This window comes from Globicephala melas, chromosome 11 (genome assembly GCF_963455315.2).
Source record: "Globicephala melas chromosome 11, mGloMel1.2, whole genome shotgun sequence".
Classification (NCBI taxonomy): Eukaryota; Metazoa; Chordata; class Mammalia; order Artiodactyla; family Delphinidae; genus Globicephala; species Globicephala melas.
Window position 1 is genome coordinate 7,563,544 of NC_083324.2, and position 25,809 is coordinate 7,589,352.

The window sequence follows — 25,809 nt, forward strand, 5'->3', positions numbered from 1 at the left end:
CGCGGTCACAGGGGCTCCGCGCTAGGGGCGGGCGCCGGTGCGAGGTCGCTGAGGAAAGGGCGTGTGTGTAAAGGTCTGTGCGCGGTGGCGTGCAGTACGTGGTGGTTGGTTTCTGCGGTTGCGGACAGGCGCCTCAGCAAGCTGAACCGGGGAGGCCGCGGGCTTCGTCGCCAGACGTCCTTGTAGCTAACTTTAGAGAGCGCTTAGCGGCGCTGGCACTGAGTAAGCGCTTCACACGCGTCATTTAATTTGTTCCAATAATTCTCAAGTGGCAGGGGCCACCCCTCTTAAAGCCGGGGAAACAGTCTCACAGAGGTTAAGTATCTTGCCCAAAACGTCCCCCACAGCACTTTAGAGGCAGAACTGGGATTTGAACTTGGGTGCTGTGACTCCAGAATGCTTGCTTTTAGCGTCTGAGCCAGTATTGCTCAAACTAGTCCCTGAGTTGTACATTGCCTTCATTATTTTTGCCCAATTGTACTGTTGTTTACGTAACACTTTTCTTTAAATTTATAGTTTCAACAAGTTATTTTAGAAGGAGATTTTACAATTCAGCAACAAAAAGTAATTCATTTAAAAATGGGCAAAGGCCATTTGGAATATTTCTCCAGAGAAGACACGCATATGGTCAACAGTCACGTGGAAGGATGATCAAGGTTACTAGTTATTAGGGAAATGCAAATTAAAATCGCAGTGAAATACCTATTTGAGTGGCTAAAAGTTTTGAAAAGTGGACATGCCAAGTTTCAGTAAGGGTGTGGAGCAATGGAACACTTGGGCTTTCCTGGTGGGAATGCAAAATGGTACAGCCACTGTTGAAAACAGTTTGTCCTTTCCTCATAAAGTTAAACAGAATTACCATATGATCCAGCATTTCTACTGGTAGCTATATACCCAAGAGAACTGAAAACAGATGTTCAAACAAAAACTTTTACATGAATGTGCTTAGCAGCATTATTTATAAGAGCCAAAAAGTGGAAACAACCAGAATATCCCTCAGCTGATGAATAGGTAAACAAAAGTGGTGTATCCACACAATGCAGTATTATTATTCAGTCATTAAGAAAAGGAATGAAGTACTGAAACATGCTACAACATGGATGAGCGTTGAAAACACGCAAAGTGAAAAAAAACAACAACAGTCCCCAGAGACCACATATTCCATTTGTATGAAATGTCTAGAATAGGCGAATATATACAGACAGAAAGATTAGTGGTTGTTTAGGGCTGGGGGGAATGAGGAGATTGGGGAGTGATAGCTAAAGGGTATGGGGTTTCTTTTTGGGGTGTTGAGAATGTTTTGGAAGTAGTGATGGTTGCACAACATTGTGACTATTACTAAGAAACACTGAATTGTACAGTTTAAAATATTTAAATTGGTGAAGTTTGTCTTAAAGGAAACTTTGGTGTCATGGGAAACTCTTCTGCAGTTTCCTCACATGCAAAATGCTACTTCTCTCATAAGAGTTCTTGCAAGCTCTAAATGAGATTAACGTGTTACATAATTAAAATAAATCGTGCCATTAAAAAAAAATACAGTGGAAACAAAGTTATTAAATGCTGGCCAGATAGTGTTCCCTATAAAAGGTTCTAAATGTGAGGCCCATTTGCTTTTTAAAAGGATAAATTATCAAGTATTAGAGACAAAATTGCATTAAATGAGACCTTCTTGACATAATGAGAGGGATTAAAATATTGAAAAGATTCTTTCCACTTGATTCAGTGTTATTTAATGCATACCTTTATACTATTTAAATTGTCTCTCATAAACAGGTCACGCACGTGGGGAAACATTACCCTAAGACAGTAACTACCTGTAATGTTAGGTCTGTCGTTGAAGCAACAGAATTTTTTTTTTATAAATTTATTTATTTAGTTAGTTATGGCTGCGTTGGGTCTTCGTTGATGCATGCGGGCTTTCTCTAGTTGCGGCGAGTGGGGGACTGCTCTTCATTGCGGTGCGTGGGCTTCTCATTGCAGTGGCTTCTCTTGTTGCGGAGTGCGGGCTCTAGGCGCGCGGGCTTCAGTAGTTGTGGCGCACGGGCTTAGTTACTCCACGGCATGTGGGATCTTCCCAAACCAGCGCTCGAACCCGTGTCCCCTGCATTGGCAGGTGGATTCTTAACCACTGCTCCATCAGGGAAGTCTGCAACAGAACTTCTTGAACATGTATTACATGTTAGACACTCTCAGGCACTAAAGATACAGCACTGAAAATTTTTTCTAGAGCTTATATGCTAATGGAAATGACAGACAATACAGAAAAATACACATATCATCCCTGTGATGATAAGTATTACGGAGAAAAACTAATGAAGAGTGCTAGAGAGATGGAGGGGAAAACCTATTTTATATCAGGTGGTTAGGAAGGCCTCTTTGATAAGGTGACAAAGCAGAGCCTGAAGGAAATGAAAAGCAAGCCATTTGGGTATCTGGGTGAAGAGCATTCCAGGCTGAGGGCAGGAACATGTTCAACAGGGTTTAGGAATAGCCAGCCAGGAGGCCAGTGTAGACTGGGAGGAGGGAATGAGGGGGAGAGAGGGAGAAGATAAGATGGGATGGGTACATCATATAGGCCAATGTTTTACAAATTGTCACCGTGACTTAGATTTTAAAAGAATCACTCTGGCTGCTGCACGGAGAACAGTAGAGTGCAGGAATGGAAGCAGTCCCCAGGCCATTTCAGTGGTCCAAGTGAGAGAGAATGATGACTCAAACTAGGATATTAGGGGTGGGTGTGGTGAGAATTGTCAGATTCTAGTGTATTTTGAGGGATGACCTGTCACTGCTGATGAATTGGATGTGGGTTTGAAAACAAGGTAAAGAACAGGAAGTTTAAGGGTCAGACCTAGCAGATTTTGCTGGTTCAAAGTGCCCATATTCTGCTGAGGGATGAATGCTCAAGAGCTCAGGCCAAAATGCTACAGAGGAAGTAAAAATGGACATATTTGCTCTTTAGAGTTCTGGTTCTGGTTTATTGCAAAGAGTAATAAACCAGAACCAAAATAGTATTCTAGCTTACATCAGACAAACCCTGATGATCTGCTGTGAAAATATTGACTAAAGTGCATCCTTGCTTGAAAATGCCAGTTTTGAATAAGTAACACATACCTGTAGAAATTGAAGCCTCTAATTCCTTTCTAACTGGTAGTTGTATTATAGTAAACTAAAGTGACCCCTAAGTAAATAAGCAAATGATTAAATTTAATAATCCCTATCAGATACAGTGACACAAATTAGGAACTGAGTGGTAGTTGCTCCCATGAATACAGATATCTATTTTACCCTAATAGCTGTCTATCCTTGCCTATTCATAAGGGTAAAACAATATCGTGGTTAGAAAGTTAAAGAGTACAGCCACTCCCCAGCCCTGTCCCTTCCTCTGCTCTTGTACGGAAGCAAGGACTGTTAACCACGTCTGCCTTTAGTTTACATGGTGATTTCCTCCATGTCGCTAAATAGCATGCTTGAAGTGCTATGTTTTGCTTTTTCAATTTTGGCGTTATCTGTGAAGTCTGTTGTGGTACTTGAGATTTAGCCTATTTCCCCCTCCCTTCCCCTCCCATTAAAGTTACAGCCCAATATAGTTTGTTCCTCTATGTTAAATTTACTGGGGTAAATTTAAGCGATATATGAAACATTTTTTTGTTTTATCAGCTGTAGACAGTATCTTTTGATTCCCCATACTGTTAGGTGAGGGTTTTATCAGCACTCCTGGCCTTTCTGCTGCCCACTTTGTACCTTTCTCTACTTTTCTTCCTTTTTAAAAAAAAAAATTAATTTATTTTATTTATTTATATTTTTGGCTGCGTTGGGTCTTTGTTGCTGTGCGCAGGCTTTTCTCTAGTTGCGGTGAGCAGGGGCTACTCTTTGTTGCAGTGCGCGGGCTTCTCTTGTTGCAAAGCATGGGCTCTAGGCGTGCAGGCTTCTGTAGTTGTGCCTTGTGGGCTCAGTAGTTTGTGGCTCGTGGGCTCTAGAGTGCAGGCTCAGTAGTGGCGCATGGGCTTCATTGCTCCACGTCATGTGGGATCTTCCTGGACCAGGGCTATGAACCCATGTTCCCTGCATTGGCAGGCGGATTCTTAACCACTGCGCCACCAGGGAAGCCCCTCTCTACTTTTCTTCTTTATAGCTCCCAACCTATTTTGTTAGGATTCCGCTTGCCAGGTTGGATTCCTGTGGGGATGTAATTGAAAGAAAGGATACCCCTACACCTGCTTCTCACTCAAGAAACTACTAAAATTCCATCGTCCCCAAGAAAACCTTTTGGGACCTCATTGGGAAACAAGTGATGGGTCTACAATCCTATTAATGAAATGATATGGTAGACTAGGAGTCCATGAACTCTTAACCCAACGGACCTTTGGCCTGTCAGGTGATGATAACAACTAGAGAGGAAAGCAATCAGCTTTGGCCGTGCCCTGAACAAGCTGAGATTTGTTTACTTTTCCCAAGCCCTGTCAAGCCAAAGGCTATAAAACTGCTTTAAGTAATATAACTCCTGCGAGAACTCTCCAATAGAATTAGTGACATCACAGTGAATTTTCAAGAGAATGTCCTTGAAATTTATCGTTCACCTTAAACTTCCTATGGATAAGTAGGTTTATTTAAAAGCAACTCATTCATCTTAAAAGGAACTGTATTTTGGCTGTAATTGAGATTGCAAGGAGGAAGAAGGTAATGAGCTGGGGAGCAAAACACCCCTGCCACCTAGTGGTCACTCATTCTGAAACACGGCAGTTCTTTGAAAGCACAGACAGCAGAAAAGGAACTGAGTTGGTACAGGAAACATCCAGCAAATGTTTGGAACTGGGGAAACTTCTGTTCCCTCTTCCCTTGTTATAAAGGGATGTTTGTGAGCCTTTTTTAAATAGTCAAAGACGAAGAAAGGTATTAATGGGGTTGACCCTGAGAGCCGTTCTTCCTTTGTGTAATCAGAAGAATTAACAGAGCACTGACAAAGGGAGAATGTTGTTAGATAAACACGGACGGCCACCAGATCTCTAGCATGAAGTGGAAGCTCCAGAAGGAAGCAGGAAGTGCAACTAGTGAGCAGAGAGGGACCACAGTGAAGCAGGACCCTCTGCAGTGGTTACTGCAGCAGCAGCATGGGTCTAGAGGCAAAGCAGAATTAGAAGCAAGGCCAACAGGGAAGATGATGATTAAGTTGCATAGACTCAGGATCACTGGTCAGCAGCAGCCTCAGAGACCATGGTCTTGGCACTGTAGTACTGCTTGATTCAGGGTAAACTAGTCAGGACACGCAGGGGATAACAAAAGTAATTAACATTTATGGAGCACATACTCTATCCAGGCAGTGCTTTACATGCATTATCTCATAATAGTCCTGTGGAGTAGATGTTGTTACCAGCCCTGTTCTGAAGACTGTGAACTTGAGTCTAAGTAACTAGCCCAAAGTCACAGAGCTAATGAGACTTAGAGCCAAGATTTGAACCAAGGCAATTTGATCCGAGTTCAAGCTCTTCATTGCCATGCTTTCCTGCTTCCCTAAGGGGGAGGGAACATGGGGTTCAATGCCTCTAACTCTACTGACTGTTGTATTGAGGGATAGTTGTGAATTGGAACTCTGAAGGTGATTAAGATCTGGTCTTAGGTCTGCCACCTACTTGCAGGAGGATATTTAACCTTTCAGGAACTAATTTTCCTTATTGTAAAATAGGGATAAAATGGTGATTATTTCATAAGTTGCTGTTGAAGATTCATTAAGATAGTATAGTTTTTGGCATGTGGCAAGTGAGATGGCTTGCCTGCAAAATGGTTGCCAACAATTCTCATCATTGTAAGGATCAATATTCCTCCCAAAAAGAGGTGGGATCTATTTCCCTTCCCCTAGAAGTGTGCCTGGGCTTATGACTTGCTCTGGCCAGTAGGACGTGGCAGATGTGTTGTTGGCCAATTCCAAGCCCAGGTCTTAAGAGGCCTGGCAGTTTCCACTTTTGCTCTCTTGGACCACTTGTGCCACTTTGTAGGGAAGCTCAGCCTAGATTCTTGTGTGGTAAGAGACCACATGGAGAAAGAGGCATCAGGGAGCCGGAGTCCCACCTGAATGCAGCCATGTGAGTGAGCTGTTGAGACCTGAACTGACCTGCCAACCTATATATTATGAGAAATAATAATTCATTGCTGTGAAATGACTAAGTTTTGGGACAGTTTGTTATACAGCAAATAGAAAGTCCTCAATAAATGGCATCTATTAGTATTATAATTGGTGCTGGTGAGGGATTCAGCCAAATATCTGGTTTATCTTTTCTTAGGTCACTGGGTTTTTTTTTCCTCTTTCACTGAAAAAGACTGAGAGAAACAAGGGTTATATGTGCAGGTGAATGTTGCTTGTTACAAATAGGTCTTATATTTTTATTAAAACAGGATATCTACTCAGAAAGACTTTGTTAGCATTTCAAATTGCTATATACATTTGATATAATATAGAAGTATATTTCTTCAAACATTTCCAATTCAGGCTTTTCACTAAATTGGTTATGGTGGGACCTTCCGAAGCCTTTATGTTGGAGACCTTCCAAAACCTTTATGTTGGAGGAGCTGAGGCGTGAACAGAGATTTATCTTCTTTCTAGCATCTGAAAGCCTTGAAAAGGACACTTCACTCTGACCTTCATCTCCTTTATCTCCCTGTTCCTAAATTCTCTTTATCTGTCCTTTCTCACATACTTTTCCTATCTCATTTCCTTATTGGATGATTAAATAAGATCTTCCCTACTGAAATGTAAGTTCCAAGAAGGAGGAGATTTTCACCTATTTTGTTCTCTACAGAACATTCTTAGAACAGTGCCTGGCACACAGAAGGTGTGCCACGAATGTGTGTTGAATGAATTAAATAATGCATATAAAAGCACTTAGAAGAGTGTCTGGCATAGGGTAGATGATGCTGAATAAATATAACCTATGGCAATTCAGTACTGTAACACATGAGATCATTCACATTTGTCTTATAAATGTTCTATTACTTTTAGTCTTTCCTCTCTTTTCTTTCCACTTTATCCCTGCTTTTCTTTTTCTGTCATTGCATCTTCTCTCCTGCCCTTGCTTGTGGCCTGTCAGGGACCCTCATTGGTGTTGTTTCACCCTACCTCAGAGGATGGGCAGAGAAAACTTTTTGGAACTTTGTCTTGGATGAAAAGTAACTATTTGTGATTTATAGCTGACCTAGGACTGTGCATAAAATTCTGCTGTTAAGGCAAGCCAAATTTTGATGGTACTGAATATTTTATCTAGAGGCCTGGTTAATGGAAAACAACACGCTTATTAAGTTATAGTCTAACAAATGCTTGACTGTACATGTCTCTGGGTGTGTGGGTATTTCTAGTGCCTGTTGGTGAATAACTGCTACTCTTGGCAGTAGAGATGTGAGCAGAATCAAGCAGAACTGATTTAGCTAATTTTCTCGTCCCCTTTTTCTCCATAAGGGAATGGAAATGTACTGCCATGCAGTGGAGCAGTTCTTCCTCGGGCTCGTAACATTACGGAATTCCTGTTGAAATGCGAGCTGGACTGGTGAAAACCAGATTCTCATATCGTCTCATGAGCTGTTTGTCAAGGTAAATCCTATATATTTTAAAATCAAGGGGAAACTTTGAACCTATCATCAGAACCAGTTATACAGATATCTCCATTTCCTCCAATAAACACTTATGTAGGAAGAGCTCTCTCCTCTTTCCTGCTAGTCTTTCAGATTCAAAGCAGGAGTTTCATGAATCTGTAGGCCAGCAGCTGGGTAGCTTGAGCTGAGTACAAAACAGTATTGGTGCAGTTCTCAACACAGTGTTGTTTATGTTTCTATTAGGCTAATAGGTGGCTCAGATCTCTTACCCCTGCTAATGTTTGAGTCCTGTTTTATATATATATTCATATAATATATATTCCTGCATATATTCTGTCACATAAGACCACTGTCTTAAAAACCAAGAGTTGGGAGGAGAAAGGGTGAGTCTGTGAGCCTCCTGTCACTCTTTCCCAAAATTGCTTTCAGCCACTCTGTTTTCTTTCCTTCTTTCAAACATCTGATCACCTTATAGGCAATAATTTACCAGGTCTCTTTACTAGGTTAACCAACTTAGTAAATCAACGTAGACTCAGGGCAGTGAGATTTTGAGGCATTCAGACCAATGATTTGCACATATGTTAATTGGCACAAAAGACCTCGTAATACACCTAACCCATCCATTCCACTTCTTGTGAGAAGAGAATTTGATGATAACAAAGGATTAGGGAGGAACAAAATAGCAACCCCAAGTGGCAATATCATAACGTTTATGCATGAACAATATCATAAAACCAGAAAAACAACTATATTTGACCCGTGAAATAACACATACAAGAACGGCTGTATTTGAAACTTAAGACACTATGAAGTCTCCCCAGTCCCCTCAAAATCATTCCTGAAAACTGTGGAAATTCCAGCAATCTGTGCTGTCACATGTGTGGCAGGAAATTTGCATCATTACCAAACTTTCTGTGGCAGCCAAAGTTTTTGATAATTGGCAGTACTGCACTTTTTTTCTTTTTGAGACTATAAAATTTTAATCACTCTTAATAATTAATGAAGAAAGCTATTAAGTACTTAGTCATATATAAAAATGAAAGTCCTTGGCCTTGCATGGCATTTGTTCTAAGAGTTGAAGAAAGAACTTTCATATTTTGAACTCTTCATGTTTCGTCAGGAAGACTGTAGTGGGCCACAACTATATGTGGAAACTTGCTGGCCCAAATGACTACAACAGCCTTATTTCCGAGCCTTCTCTGGCCTGTGTTTTTGAAGCTGTAAGTTTTTTCCAAGTCTTTGAGTAACAATTTGATTTCTGCATTAAAATGATCACTCTACTGGTGGAAACATAATAAATGGGTAAAACCTTTCCATGGAGTATTTGGCAAAGATTCAAAGTCTTAAAAATATGCATCCCCGTTGACCTGGCAATTCTACCCCAAAAGAGTTAATTATGATATGAACAAAGATGCATGTACAAAGATGTTTATTATAGGATATTTTAAAATATTTTTAGGGACTTCCCTAGTGGTCCAGTGGTAAAAAATCTGCCTTAGAATGCAGGGGGCTCTGGTTCGATCCCTGGTCAGGGAACTAAGATCCCACATGCCGCAGTGCAACTAAGCCCATGCGCCACAACTACTGAGCTCGCACGCTTCAACTAGAGAGGCTGCGTGCCGCAAACTGCAGAGCCCACATGCTCTGGAACCCATACGCCACAACTACAGAGCCCACGTGCCCTGGAGCCTGTGTGCCACAACTAGAGAAGAGAAAATCCACACGCCACAACTAGAGAGAAGCCTGTGCACCACAACGAAAGATCCTGCATGCCTCAACGAAGATCCCGCATGCCATGACTAAGACCCGATGCAGCCAAAAGTAAAATAAAATAAAAATTAAAAAATAATAATAAAATATTTTTTTACTAGGTAATTTTATACTAAGAAATTGTTCACAACTCTAATTTTAAAAAGTAGGGCAGGGCTTCCCTGGTTGGCGCAGTGGTTGAGAGTCTGCCTGCCTATGCAGGGGACATGGGTTCGTGCCCCGGTCTGGGAAGATCCCACATGCCACGGAGCGGCTAGGCCTGTGAGCCATGGCCGCTGAGCCTGCACGTCCGGAGCCTGTGCTCTGCAATGGGAGAGGCCACAACAGTGAGAGGCCCGCGTACCGCAAAAAAAAAAAAAAAAAAAAAAAAAAAAAGTAGGGCATATAAAGTATGTATAATATAATCCTTTTTATTTGAAGATGTATGTTTATTTATAGAAAATGGCTGGAAGTATATATAATACAGTGTTAATGGTGATTATCTTTTTGTGCTATTACAAACTCTTTTCTGATGTCCACAGTAAACATGTATTAATTCTGTAATAAGAAGAAAGGTATTTAAATATAGTTAAAATTTTAAAAAATCCCTTTGGCAGTTGTGGTTATTAGAATATGAATGAAGGAGATTGCATGAGAGCTTATTGCAGTGATTCAGGCAAAAGACAATGTAAGTAAGAACCAAGGATAAGGCAGTGTGGATAGAGAAGGAAAAGCTTATTGAAGACATATTCAGTAGTTTTCTGAGAACTATAAACACACACCACACCTCCAAGTCAATAAACATTGATCTTTTTTTAAAAAAAAAATTTATTTATTTGGCTGCACCAGCTCTTAGTCGTGGCATGTGGGATCTTCATTGCAGCATGCGGGATCTTTAGTTGTGGCATGCAGGATCTTTAGTTGCAGCATGCAGGATCTTTAGTTGTGGCATGTGGGATCTAGTTCCCTGACCAGAGATCGAACCCGGGTCCCCTGCATTAGGAGCGTGCAGTCTCAGCCACTGGACCACCAGGGGAGTCCCAACAGTCATCTTTTAAAAGAGCTAACATGATTCATCTATATCCTTAGAGAAGGGGTCCCCAACCCCGGGGCTGCAGACCGGTACCGGTCTGCAGCTTGTTAGGAACTGGGCTGCAGAGCAGGAGGTGAGCGGCAGGCAAGTGAGTAAAGCTTCATCTGCCGCTCCCCGTCGCTCCCCATCGCTCCCCATCACTCACATTACTGCCTGAACCACCTCCCCCCTACCCCGTCCATGGAAAAATTGTCTTCCACAGCACTGGTCCCTGGTGCCAAAGAGGTTGGGGACCGCTGCCTTAGAGTACCTTCTAATATGCATTTAAAGAAACTCAGAGCCAATTCTGATGACAGGGTTTTGGTTTTCTGACTTGTTCAGCTGAGTTAATGGAGGTCCCGTTGATCAAGAAAGAGAATTAAGAGGAGGACAGGATTGTGGAAGGAAAAAATCAATTCAGTTTTGGACATGTGGAGTCTGAGGAGTTTGTGGGACACATACTAAGCTGTGGTACACTAGTCTGAAGCTTAGTTCTGGTCAGTAGATACAGAATTAGGGATCATCAGTGAATGAGTGATGGTTAAAACTGGTTGGTTGTTATGGTTACCTGGAGAGTGAACAGTGAGAAAAGGGCTGAGCGGGGACCCTTGTGGAACCCTTACAGTTCAGGGCAGGGTGAGAAAGAGGAGGTCCCGGAGAAGACTGAAGAGTGGGGAGCGAGGCCAGCCCGTAATAGGCTAATCCAAGTTCAAAGCCTGGCGAGAATGAACAGTTGGACAAGTTCAAGGTTGCTTTCATTTCTGCTTACTCTCTAATGTGCGAGCAAACATTGAATGAATAGATGCTGGGGTTTCTTCTGCTCCTAGTGGAGCTGTGTGACCATAGTTCAGGGGTCAGTGCAGTCCCTCTCAAGTCTGATCTGCCATTCACTGCTCTTCAGGCTGGGAAAGGGGTCCGTAGCCCTCAAGGGTCTGGGTATTACTTCTTAAGGCAATTGCTCACTGTTCCACAGGTACTTCCTCACATGTTCTCTCTTCTTACTGCCGCTCCACCTGCACCAGGCTTGTCTGTAGCATCCCAAAAGTGGCCAGAGAGGTTCAGAGGGAAAAGGCAGTGAGGGAGGGGAGAATTTCAGAGAAGCAATTGTCAACAGTATCACGTGTCAGTAAGGTAAAGTAATATAAGTGCTAACAAGTTCCCACTATATTTGGCAATTTAGGGCTATTTGTAACCATACACATAGGGTACTGCCAAGCTCAGATTCCCACAAAAGTCATTTTCAGTCTCGTGAAACGTAATCCAAATATTTATTTTAGCTGTGGTATTTTGTTACAGCAGCCTGAGATGACTAAGACAGCCACCCTGCCAGACTCCCTCCTTTATGGTGATTTTCTCTTAGTGGTCCTATTGTCTCTTCTAACAGTTGGGTTTTTAAAGGAACTCCCCTGTCCATCATACAGGTTGTAGCATATTCCACTTGTGGGCAGTTCAGCCTCTCTTCCATAGGGCTGTTGTGTCCCATGAACATCAAGGAGTGCAGCTGGGTACCAATTTCATTGTCCCCGAACCTTCCCAACAGGTGAGAAGACTATTGGATGTTGGTCTTCCCAGAGCATACGGTGGACTTCTAGGTGACTCAAGTCTATCAGGTCATCCCTGATTCATGGAATGCTCAGTTGCCCTTAAGTGGCAAAATAAAAGAAACACATTCCGATGGAAAGTGTGGGTCTTTAGCACCAAATTATAATTACTGGGCTTTATAAAGCATGGCATTTGTCAGAGGCAACAATGCTTAGACTCTCCTGCAAGGGATGAGGCAGCTCCAATCTTATGTCTTGTTACCAGCTTCATTTGGGGCCCCAAACTGAAGCATTATAAATATCCGTATCTTTTTACATCTGTCATTGTTTATTATTTGGTTTTCCATCTGCCCTGCTCTGGAACAGGAGGAAGAGAAGACAGAGGGAAATGGTAAACTCTTTAGAGGAATAGTGCCAGATATTAAATCCATAAACAAAATAGATTGAACCGGAAAGAATGAGTCAGAGATGAAGGAAGCGTGAAAGCAGTGAGTATCACACTGGGAAAATCTCACCTGAAAGTGCTGACTGAATGCTCCTGCTGTATTTGTGATTGGCTCTGTAAGTCTGATCAGCACAATTGGGTTCCTGCACTGCTTGCGCCTCACTGCCCTGTGAGTGCATTTTCATTGTTTCCTCATATTGAGCCCTTAGATTCATTTATATAATGCAAGCTGATGACCCGTGGTGAGATTGTCCTTTCCTCTGGTGATAATGATCCTGTCGCACCAGGTTCCTGTTTCACTGGAGTGTGAAGAGAGTTAGGCTGATTGATTGAGTCCACGCTGGAGTGAAATAAGAATTTTACTGGAGAGTCCCTTGGTCTTGCTGCATAATAATGCCTCAGACGGTACTTAAAACTGGGAGTTATCTGCGTGTCCAGCCCTCTTGTAGTAGTTGCAAACAGGCAGCACCTGGGTCTGATGTATTTTATTTGGTCTACCTAGGGTTTAGAATTAGTTGACAACATTTAAAAATAGGCATATTCCACACCCAATTTTCCTGCTTCTCTTTAAAACTGGAAGATCTGTAACGCTGGCCCTGCAGTCCCTCCCGGAAATGACTGGCTGATGCTGAGTGGGTCACTGCCCTTTAGTGTGGACATCAGCTCTCCAGGTCGCCACAGTCCCTGCTGCTGCACTCATTTATGTTGGCCACCAGAGGCACCTGAGTTTGTGTTCCATGACCTATAGGAAGGACGTGCAGGGGAGGAAAAGCCTTTTTCCTCTATCATCCTATGTTTGTGGCTCTGCCTAAGAATCAAATTGATAATATATAGATTAACAAGAGAAGAAAACCAGTTTTAATTATATAGGTACACATGGGAGTTTCACAAAGAAACAAGACTCAAGGAAGTGGCCAGATGATTGAGGTTTATATACCATCTTAGGCTAGACAAAGGAAAAGGGGTTTTGGGCTTCTGGGTAGGAGAGAAAACTTATGACAAAGTGAGAGGAGGAAATATATGATAATTGTCTTATTATGTAGGTAAGAGTTTCTTAGGTGATAAAAGTCGTCTTTCTTCCTGGTACAGAGACACCTTTACAAATGGAAAGTTCTTTCATAAATATAAGTTTCCTTTACAAAAGGGAGAATTTATACTCTAGTTTTAAGCAGTTAGGGGGAGGTGAAGAGCTTTTCTTTCCTCTGCTTGTTTCAATTCCCTTTAGCTTAAAATAATCCATATGCAAAAGAGGCATAATTTCATATGGCGTATGCTGGTACCCTTCAGAAGGAAACTAGCATTTATTGAATGTCACTTTTATAGATGAACCACTGTGTCTTGTAACTTGCACATGTGATCTAATTTGATTTTCCTAACAACCCAGTAAGATTTGAGCTCCAGTGCTCCAGGGACCATGCCTGTGATGCTTCAGGACACGCCACCTCAAAATATGGCACCTTGGCATATTGTGTATTTTAAGCTGAAGGAATTTGAGAACACAGCAGAATCAGGAGGGTCACTCTGACCTTCTCCCTACCCTTCTCCCCTGAAACAAGTCATAAAACCTTCATGTGAGAAGTGCCCTCCCTATACAGGTTTCCCCTGCTATCTGAAAGTAGAGCATTCCTGTGAAACCTTTCGTAAGACAAAGTGGCACGAGGTGAAGAAGCAATTACCTCAGGACACATCTTGCTAATGGATGCACAAAGTAAATGAAGATAAAGCACAGATGCTCACAGACACCGTTCAAAGGTGAGGTGCCTAGTGCTGAGATGCTGAGTGTAGTTCCTGGGGAAGGAGCTTTGTGGAGCCACACTGCTCTGGATGTGTGCTCACTGCAAAACAAACGCTAAATGCTATTTTCATTTTTTTTGTCTTTTTCATTTTCCTTTTTTTTTTTTTTTTGTAAAAATGAAAATCCTCTTCAGATTTCTTTCAGTTAGCAGAAGCAGGAAAATGTAGGTTTTTTGTAAAAGTGAAGTGGCATAAAGTGAGCTTTTGAAAAGCAGGGGATATCTGTACCTGGAGGAAAGGTATATCCTCATCTCTGAAGACAAAGGGACCCTGAGAAGAATCCTAACAAGCAGATCTTGATAAGTTTCCCTCCTACTCCTTACCCTCCCGTTCCTCCCTGACTATCCACTCTTCATCAAATCTAGCATTCAGGCTTCCCTGGTGGCGCAGTGGTTGAGAGTCCGCCTGTCGATGCAGGGGACACGGGTTCATGCCCCGGTCCGGGAAGATGCCACATGCCGCGGAGCGGCTGAGCCCGTGAGCCATGGCCGCTGAGCCTGCACGTCCGGAGCCTGTGCTCCGCAACGGGAGAGGCCACAACAGTGAGAGGCCCGCGTACCGCAAAAAAAAACAAAAAACAAAAAAAAAACCTCTAGCATTAACCTCTCAGGTCTAACTGTTTCTTTGGGTCCTCATTTCCTTATGAAGCCTCCCATGTAACATAAAACTTATATTTCATTAATTTGTATGCTTTTCTCCTGTTAATCTATGTCAGTTTAACTTTCAGACCCAGCTAGGCACCCTAAGAGGGTCGAGAAAACGTTTTTCTCAACACTGTGAGAGTACCCTGCACTCAGTGTAGTCAAAGCTACGTGGTAGGAGCTTTGAATGGATGAAGGTACCCATGAACACATAAATATATGAATGCAGCATTTTAATTCCATTTTTGTAGATGAGAAAACCAAGGCCATGAACAGTTAAATAACTTAATCAGATTCATAGAGCCAATAGAGGTTACAGTTGGAATTTAAAGATGAGACTGTATGACTTCAAAGGTTCAGTGTGAAAGAAAAGACCATGGGTCATTCAGGGCCAAATGCATGGTAGGCACTTTGTAAGTACTTACTGAATTGGTTGACAATGCTCAAGCATATTTTCATGAGTACAAGTAGCCAGAAGATTGCAGGCATGGATCTTAGCTTCTGAAGTTTATTTAAGACCTACTGGTGTCTAGGTGCCTTGGACTTCGGGATTTTGTAATAATCAGTCTCTGTAGTAGAGGGCACCATTGGCATGTGACAAGGAGGCCATGACATTTCTGTCCACACTTGACTTGTGTCCCATAAATGTGGTAAAATCCCAAAGTTAATTCTCCTTACACATCTAAGGACCTTCCTCCAGGGCTTATTTCCTTAAACTACCTGCTGATGGTGCTTGGTTACCACCCTGGAACCCAGAGCTGTGCTGAGGGATAAATGTAATTCAGTGCTCCTTTGGGAGCTTATTAGGAGGGCCTAAAGCTGGCATAGGAAGCAGGCCCCTCAAAATGAAGCCCCTGTCAGTGAGAAGGGATTAGCCTGGCTGAGGAAAATGGGGGAGTGGGGAAGAGGGTATCCTGTGGCTTAGTTTCCACCTTTATGCTGATTATTCCTAAATTGATCTATAATTTTGATAACTCTCAAACAAGTCTCATAATTTCAAAAACTGTTAGATATTTCTTCCAGACCTTTGTGTACCATGACTCCAAAACCAGCATATGGAAAAGTGAACATATCATATTTTTGCCCATACATCAGTCTTTCCTTTTAGTTTTTTTCTGTTAGTGTTTATGTATTCTTTCACTTACCAAGGTTTAAACTTTGGATTTTTCTACTGTTACCAGATCAAACTTGGGTGTGCTTACCCACCATACAGTAAAGCCAATTTACTTCACTGGGTGGTGGAGGAAAGTACAGTTTTTATTGCAGGGCCCAGCAAAGAGTATGGGTGGCCCATTCTCAAAAGATCCGAGCTCCCTGATGGCTTTCAGGGAAGGGTTTTTAAAGGCAACATTCGGGGTAAAGGCTGTGGGGTGTATGACCTTCTTCTGATTGGTTGGTGGTGAGTTAATGGGATGATGTTTCAGGAACCTTAATCACCAACCTTCTGGTTCCAACCAGTCTGGGGTTTACATGATTATGGTCAGCATGTAGTCACCATCCTCCACCTGAGTGGAGGATGACTTGGCCCTATAGGCAAGTGAGTTTCCAGCCCGGGCTTTACCCTGAAGAGTGCTCAACAGACTTGAAAGCCTTTTACACATCCATTATCCCAGCAACCCCACAAGGTCAGCTGTATTAAATCTCCATTTTGCAGCTGAGGAAACTGAGGACTAGTGAGCTAAGGGACATCCCTAGAGCCACATAGTGACAGAGCAGGATGAAAACCCATCACTTTTCACTTCTTCTTCAGTGCTTTCTCCCTTCCATCTGGGCAACTGACTGTTAGTCTCTCCAGGCCAATATACCTGGCTGCCACCAAAGCCAAACTCTGTAAGTTAATAGGGTACCACGTTTTCAAGAAGGGGAACCCTCTATCTTGTCTTTATTTATTGTGAATATTTTCTGTAAAGTGTTTAATATACTAACTGGTACGTAGAAGGTCCTTAATGAAAGATAGTTACTCTTATTATTATCTACTTTGTTTGTATAGCATCACTTGATGCCCTTTTCCTTCTTTCCCTACTCTCCATACCCCTGGCTGGATACTTTCGTCCCTCATCTAAGATCTGGTACATTTTCTGTATCTCTATTATAGCACATAATCACACTGTATTATATTTTCTTAATGTGTCTCTCTACTTACTCCCTCAGTCCTTGGGTGCTTTGGTTTCAGGGATTATTTTTATTTCCAATTTTTGTAGCACAGGGCCTGGCCCAAACTAGGTGCTGCTCAAAGTAAATGCTGAAGGGAATGGAATTCCCTTGACTGGAATTGAAATTCAGTTGCACAGTTGCAAGATACATTCAGTCATATTCTAATTTTACTCCCTATAATAATCATCCTGTGAAGCAAGTATTATTATTAATATCATTATACGCATATTAAGAATGAAGAAATGAAGCTCAGAATTCTGAATTCTCTCCAACTGGTGTTACTAGGTGATGTTTGCCAGGTTTTCCATCAAACAGTTGATTGTTATTCTTTGCTTTTCTTTATAATTTGTGCAAGGCTTTCTCCCTGACAGCAGAGCCTAAGCCTTATGTAGATCTTTATCCCCAGCATGGGGTGTGGCAGGTGGCAGACACTCAGTAAGCATTGATTTGAACGTAATTTCCACTGCTATATGTTAGAAGCTGTGTCTGTTACCAGTTGAGGGAAATGTTTGAAAGTATAATCTAAAAGTTGCTCATGATTAAATCTACTTTCTCTCCATCTGAATATTATCCAAATATACTCACTGTTTTATCAGAGATTGGATGCTGAGAGAGAGAGAGAGAGAGACTGGGATTGACTTGGATCTTTGAGAAAAGGACATGGGAAGTTGCACGGTAACCAGACCCTGTCTGAGAGAGAATTCTTTCTTTGTGCTAATACCAGAGAGTGCAGGGCTGTCATGTGAGGAGCAGTTACGCCCTTTGTGTATCAGGTAAGGCAGTAAAGAGAGGACTAAGGTTCAAGGAAAGGAGGAATTAGAAAGGGCCAAGTGATTGAAATCAACAAAGGGAATGGGTCAAGAAATATGAGAAATGGAGAGGAAGGAAAGACTGAGAGGGTGCTCTGTAGATAGCATTTAAAAGAGACTAAGGAATGCAAAGTGACCCACTGTGAAGGAGCCACCAGATACCATCTGTACTCTCCCTCCTCACCCCCACCGTGAGACACTTTCTTCTGAAAAGGATTGTCATCATCAAACCCCAAACACCACTGCAGTATTTTGTGGTGCTATTGCTTTTAAAATATAGACTGTAATTTTATTTTAAGAATCTGATTAATCTGTGATAACATTCTGGTATTTTGTAAAACTAAAATATGCTAAGGCATCCTGTCAAGAGAGACGATAAGTCAAGAAGCTAGGGTATTTTTTTCCTATGATCATGGTTGCTGATTTTGATAGGGAATTACCCACGTGCAAGAAACATTTCCTGGTATTAGCAGTGGGTTCCATATCATGTTTTGTGCTAATTTGATTTTCTGGTCTAGAGCCATTTGTGTCTGAATAAAAACGACAGCTATATTCACAATCATCATATTCTCTTTGGATCAAGTTCCTTTTGCTCATGAGACTGTTATTATTGAAGAAGCATTTAGTTGTAGGTAAAGGACCCTTGCCTTCTGTCTTTAACTGAAACTCAGCCTGCCACAGTTAATATGTTTCATGATTCAGTAAATCTGGGAAGAAAAACCTAATGTGCTGTAAAAGCAAAGGAAAAAATATTAATTGATTTCAGCACACATTTTCCTATGTAAACAAGGCCTTGCTTTCACGTAGAAAGAGCTCTCTTGACATTCTTTTTTGCATAATTTTCCACACGTTCTTACCATTATCTGTTTAGTTGTATGTAGTTCTGTTTTCAGAAGAAGAACCCTTTGGTCTGTTTAGAAGGGAGCGTGAGATCTGTAATCACTCTCTGGGCATGGAGTGTGGGCTTGATCTACGTGTTAGGAAAAGAAGTGCAAGAGAGCCTGACTGAAAGGGCTTCTACCTCACTGTGTTATTTAGTATTTTTTTTTTGCCGCATTGACCTAGCATAGGCACCTCAATGACTTGAGATAGGCTCTCAGCTTTGTAAATTCAAGTTGTATCAGTTAGCTATTGTTGCAGAACAAATCACCCTACAACTTAGTGGCTAAAACCAACAACAGTATATTACTTTTCACTATTTTATGGATTTGCTGGGTAGTTTTTCTGCTCATTTTGCCTGGACTCACTCACATGGCTGCATTCATTTGGAAGGTCACCTGGGGGATGGGCTCATTTGGGCTATGGGGAATGTCTGGGGCTCTCTCTCTCTGTGGTATTTCATTTTGGGCTTCTTCACACCATGGTGGTCTTGGGGTTCCAAGAGGATAAAGGTGGAAGCTGCAAGGCTTCTGGAACTTCCATGATGTCACTTCTACCATATTCTGTCAGTGCAAGTCTCAAAAACAGCTTAGATTTGAGGAATGGGGAATCTACCTCTCTTGTAAGAAAGAGACCCTATATGTTGTGGCCAAGTTTTTCTACCACATGGCTACTTATCTAGGAGAGAATTATTAGGATATTTGTCACTGGGAAGCGTGCTTATATCTGGGTTTTGAGTCTTCGATAGTTGCCAACTGAGCCAGCTGTCCCTAAAGTGGAGTGTGTATGACAGTAGCTGGATGTGTACAAGTTTGCTTCCATAATTGTATTCCAGAGTCATCCCACATCAGACTAGGGCAAATTGCGTCGTCTCATTTCCTCATCTTTAGAGTGTGAATAGTAATAGTGTCTCCCACATAAATTGTGAGGATTCAGTGAGAAAGATAATGTATGGAAGGTGCTCTGCATGGTTCCTGGACACAGCAGGTGTTCAAATGAATGATAGCTAATTTAACTTTTTGGTTTTCTTATTTTAAATCCTGTTGTTGTTGTTGTTGTTTTACAAGTAATTCACAACATTCTTTTCAGGAAAATCTGAAAATATAGAATAGCAAAAAGAGAAAAATTATTTCAAATTACCCAGTATCTTACCAGCCAGTTTTAGTCACTGTCAGCCTTTTGGTGAAATTCATCTAGCGTCTAGACTTTTTTCAATGCATATGAACATATGAATAAGTACATGTTAGAGAGAGAGAGATATTGGTTTGTGTGTGTTTAAGTTATATATATAATATATATATATAATTTTTAAAATCACAGAAGTACCCATTACTTTTTATTATTTGTATCCTTCTCATCCTGGCATTTGTATAGGCACTGAGACTGCAGTGTTAAGTAGAACCTGACTCACAACGTGTCATTTTAGTCTTCCATGGATCCCAGCTCATACCTGTTACCAGATCTGAATTTCTCAGGGTGAATCTAGGAAACACCAGGCTCCAGAGATGCTCTGGGAAAGAAAGGTTTCTTGGTCAAATAAGTTAGAGAAATGCTACATATTCTCTTCTAGTCTTTGAGAATCACAGATGCTCATTTGTGATTAGATAAATATTAAATTAAATTAATATATATTAAATTAAATATGTGATTAAAAATACAAAGGCTCTGAGAAGTCCTGTTGTAAAGCACCCTATTTCACTGTAACCCAAACTTTCCCAAATTTAAGTGAAATCTTCTTTTGCTTTTATTTAAAAAAATAATATACAGTAAAAATAACTTTTTTTTTTGGTGTACAATTCTGTAAAATTTCACACATACGTAGATTCGTGTAACCACCACCACAGTCAGGATACAGAACAGTTTCATCATACCCCAAAACGCCCTGGTGCTATCCCTTTATAGTCATATCCCTACTCCCCCAAGCTCTGGCAACCAATAGACACATTCTTCACCAATATAGTTTTCTTTTTTACAAGAAAGTCATATAAATGGAATTATACTGCCTTTGAGACTGGCTTCTTTCACTCGGGTAATACCTTTGAGACACATCCATGTTGGATGTATCAAGAGTTAGGTCTTTCTCATTGTTGAGTAGTATTGTATGGTATGGATGTCCCAGTTTGTTTATCCTGTTGAAGGACATCTGGGTGGTTTCCAGCCTTTGGTGATTATGAATGGAACTGCTATAAACATTCATGTACAGGTTTTTGTGTGAACATAAATTTTTACTTCTCTAAGGTGAATACCCAGGAATGGGATTGCTGGGTCATATGGTAAGTGGATGTAAGCAAATTCTTATTATCTGTGTAATACCTATTAAGATCCCACATAATTAGTATTTCACAGAATGTGCTATTAACACCCTACAGTCCTAGTATGTCACAGAACATACTTAGGAAATAAAGCTTTGGGAAGGCCTTGAATGATGTGACAATGCTGTATTTGAGAGTCAAATAGACCTCAAATCCATCTCCCCCATCCAAATTTTGCTTAGGTTCTGCCAGGACTCCCACCACATTCCCATTTGTTGAGGACCTACTGCCAGACATTTGTATCATGATCACATTTAGTTTAACCCTCACAACAGTCCTGTGATTTTGCAGATGAAGGAGCTGAGGACCAGAGAGGTTAAATGGCTAGCTTAGGTTCCCACAGCTGATAAGTAGCTGAGCTTTGAAGCCTTGTATCTTATCTCCAAGCCTAGTGCTTTTTTTGCTACCCCCTCTACATGTCTTTTTCTCCCTTTCTCTCTTGAAACATGCTTTTTCTGGGTCTGCAGTCAGTTGTCTTAGACCAGGGCTGGCAAATAAAAAGCACAAATGCTGTCATTTCCCACTTCTGTGCTCTTGGCAGACATTGCTAGTTCAGTTCCATCTTCTCTTTGTTGCTCAGCCCTGGTGCAACTTTCTCCAGACAACTATCAGTTGATTGGAATTAGCATTTGAGCTAATAACCATCTACTATTTTGTTCCTGGACTCTGTATTAGTTATCTATTGCTATGTAACAAAGTACCTCAAAACATAGTGGCTTAAAAATAGTAAACATCATTTATGATCTCGCACAATTTCTATGGATCCAGAATTCAGTTAGGGCAGGTAGAATGGCTGGCTCTACTCTGCCACGCCTGGCACATTCAGTTGGAAGACTTGAAGGCTGGGGCCGAAGTCATCTTAGTTTTGTTCACTCACTTGTCTGGTGGTTGATTCTGGTTGTTGGCTGAGGACCTACCTGGGGCTGTTGTCTGAACATCCTCATGTGTCCTCTCCCTGTGACTTGGGCTTCCTCAAATTGTGGTGCCTTGCTTGGTTCTAAAGCCTAGAATGGAGGGGGGGGAGAGAGAGAGAGAGAGAGAGTGAGAAAACATCCCTTTTATCACGTTCTATTTCTTAGAAGTGAGTCACTAAATCTGTTCATTTTCAAGGGGCAGTAAATTAAACTCCATGTTTTAAAGGAAGGAGCGTCAACTAATTTGTGGACATATTTAAAAACCACCAGATGTTGTGCACATATTGGACATAGATGGTGTCTATGTAACATTCTTTGCGTGGGCCTCGTTTAGCACTATGAATAATTAAGTGTTGGAATTAAGTTTTTTTGGTGGTAACAGTTGGAGCTAACATTGTTCAGAGCCTTTTACCCAGCATGCCCACAGTGAATATTCACTGGTTGGAGACAGTACCTTGGAATCTAACCTCTCTGCCCTTCATTGGGTCTTTTTTTTTTTTTAATTTATATATTTTATTTACTTATTTTTAGCTGTGTTGGGTCTTCGTTGCTGTGCGTGGGCTTCCTCTAGTTGTGGTGAGCAGGGGCTACTCTTCCTTGCGGTGCGCGGGCTTCTCATTGTGGTGGCTTCTCTTGTTGTGGAGCACGGGCTCTAGGCATGTGGACTTCATTAGTTGTGGGATGCAGGCTCTAGAGTGCAGGCTCAGTAGTTGTGGCACACGGGCTTTGTTGCTCCGTGGCATGTGGGATCTTCCTGGATCAGGACTCGAACCCGTGTCCCCTGCATTGACAGGCGAATTCTTAACCACTGCGCCACCAGGGAAGTCCCTCTTCATTGGGTCTTAAAGACAACTTCCTTTATCAGTGTGAGAGGTTTGGCTAGAGACCCAGAGGTAGGACCTCTGACAGAAAAAGCTGAGGGGAAGTACATTTAGATCTTATTCTTTATGTAATTCCACAAAAGTGTTGTGCTTTCAGTGCACCTGTCCATATTTTCATTATTCAGTGCAAATTTTTATGCACAGTGAATTAGCAAGACTCTTTCAGACATTAACAGATAACCAGAAAAGGGAATTTACTGGTTCACTTAATTGAGAAGTTCAAGGGGATGAATTTATTAAGATTGGATCCAGGCACTCAAAGAATGTTCGTAGGATACAGTTTCTTTCTCTTGTCTGCCCCTGTATTTTAGCTCTATTTCCTACTCTATTGGCTTTATTCTCAGGCAGACTCTCCCTGGGAGGTGGTCCAAATGGACAGCACCATTACATTATACTGGCTTAGCAAGCCCAGTAGCCCAAGTTGCCTCTTTTCTTATTGCTCTAGAAAAGTGCCAAGGTTGACGCTTGTCTTAGTTCCTTTGGGCTGCAGTAATAAAATACCACAGACGGGTGGCTTACAAACAACAGAAATTTATTTCTCACAGTTCTGGAGGCTGGAGTCCAAGATCATGGTGCCGGCAGATTTGGTATGGTATCTGATTAGGCCCCACTTCCTGGTTCATAGATGATATCTTCTTGCTGTGTCCTCACATGGTGGAAAGGGCAAGGGATCTGTTTTGTAAGAACACGAATCCCATTCACGAAGGCTCTACCCTCATGACCCAAACACCTCTGCAAACACCCAAACACCCTCATGACATCAAGCACCACCGCAAAGACCTCACCTGCTTATTCCGTCATATCTGGGGGTTAGGATTTCAACATATGAATTTGAGGGGGACACAAACATTCAGACCACAACAACACTGATTGGCCTACCTTGGGTCATGAACTTCCCCCTGAGCCAATCACTGTGATGTATGTGGAATCCTGGCCTGGCCAGTAGGCAGTCAGTCCCTCTTGAACCCATGAGCTAAGGTTGGGGGCATTTGTTTCTCCAAAGGATGGGATGGGCTTTGTTATCAGAAGCCGGCAAGCTAGACAAAGGCAACAGACATTCCCTGAGCAGAGCGACATGCCTTTAGACCCCGAGGACTTTCTCTGATCTCTGCTCTCCCGTTCCTGTCCTGGCTTTCCACTCAGCCAGTCCTCACTTTCACAATCATGTTCCTACTCAACTTGTGGGCTCTGAGTTTCCCAGGACAACTTAAAGGGCAAAAGCATCCGTTTATAGTCTAAGGTCTAGCTCTTACTATTGATGCCTTGATTTACTTCTGTGACTCCTACATTCCTGACTCCTGGCCAACTTAGGATTTGAGGGGCATAGGACGCTTTGGTTTTGATCTTAATTTTCTGGACTCTTAACCTGCCTCTCATAGTCCCGAAGCAGTTACTACTTGACCTGTGGCCTTTGCTTGGGGCCTTTTGACTCCCTAGTTTCTGGTGTTTACGAATCTGTTAACCCCTTACTTCCTTCGCATCCTGTCTCCTGGTTTATTTTATTACTTTGCCTTGTTACCACTACGCCTTGGCTTAATTGTATCTCATGGGCCAACTGATTTCCTAACATTGGTCAGTATTCTGGTCTATGCCTTCTCCATCAACAGGCCTCCCTTTCTCCCTTTCTTCTTCTGGAGGACAAGCTGAGATAACAGTGGAGTTAGCCTTGGATTCAGAACCAGAAGCCCTGAGTTCAAAACTTGGCATATGTGACTTTAGGCAAGGCTTTCTAGTCTGTCTGCACCCCAATCTTCTCACTTGTAAGAATAATATCTACCTCACAGGATTGCCTTGAAGATTAAACAGGAGAATGCAGATATGGCAAGATAATAATAGATAATAATTCTAAAATGCTAATGTGTGTGTGTATTTTAAATTAGTTTTTCTTCACCCTTCTATGGCTCTTTTGTTTATGCAGTCTTCCCCATTTAAGCAGGTAGGCCATTCTGTGCTCATTAATTCCGGGAAGGAAACGTCAGAGCAGAAAAAACAAATAAGAATCTTTTTTACTTTGGTTTCCAAGAGTCTAAAGCCCTTAGGGGAACACTGAGATCACTGGACATGGCCAGAATGAGTGGGGGCAAGAGCTTTGAAGAGAGATTCTCCCTCAGAGGAGCAGAGAATCCACTGTTCTGGGCAGAGGAGGGGAGGTAAGGGTGGGAAGAAGACACACAGCGAGTCTGATAAAAGTAGAGCCCTGGGGAGCAGAAAGGACAGGGCTGGCCGACTCCAGGTTCCCAGTGTGGCCCAGAAATGGTGCTGGGCCAGAAAGGGTCATGCAGCCTGGGGTGAGGGATATGTCAGTGATGATCAGCGAGGATTGAAGCCTACGGGCCAAACAGGGTGATGGCGATTTCATCTGACAGCTGTGTGGATAGATGACAGCAAGGACCAGAATGCAAGCCCTGATCACAGCCCACCCACCCACCCCCACACACAGTGATTATCCATAAACACCCAGAGCCTAGAGGCATTCCCTGAAGGTGGGAGGAAGACTTTAAATTAGCCGAGGTTACATTTTTACCACTCTGGTTGAATAGAGGCTAAGAATGAAGTTGAGTTATACAAATATTTTTATATTTTGTGTATAACTGTGTGGTAGATTGAGAGCCATAACTACTACCCTAGAAAGCACTTAGCCTGTGTCTGTAGGTCGGTACCAGACTACTTTTACTGAATTTGAATCCAGATGTTATTGAGCCTTTGAATATAATGTCCTGCTTGATGTCTGAGGCCTGGTATAGCCACTCCCTACATCAGGGGTTCTCAAAGGGTGGTCACTTGTGAGAAACACACTTTCTCAGGCCCTGCCCCAGAACTGAATCAGAAACTCTTCCAGGTCATTTTGATGCATGCTAAAGTTTGAGAACAACTGCTCTACATCATTTCTGTTTTCTCTTCTCATTTACACTCTCAGTTTCTCAGACTTGTTCAAACATAGTCAAGTTACGGTTTGACACTTGACTAGCTTCAGCTTTGGGCCAGCCAGACATTTTATGCTTCTCATATGAGGAAGGAGAGTTTCTGATTTCCCCCAGAG

General features: G+C 42.0%; 1 protein-coding gene across 2 annotated transcripts in view; it reads left to right on the forward strand.

The window, feature by feature from the left end:
* The first annotated feature begins 43 nt into the window (after positions 1-43).
* Positions 44-25,809, forward strand: part of SRGAP3 (SLIT-ROBO Rho GTPase activating protein 3) — a 333,106-nt gene continuing 307,340 nt past the window's right edge. Inside the window, exons 1-2 of one of the 2 annotated variants that reach the window (XM_070046600.1) lie at positions 44-222; positions 7,445-7,576. The gene's annotated coding sequence lies outside the window, so the exon portion shown is untranslated. The remainder of the gene's footprint in view (positions 223-7,444; positions 7,577-25,809) is intronic. The other variant, XM_070046601.1, reaches the window with a different exon arrangement.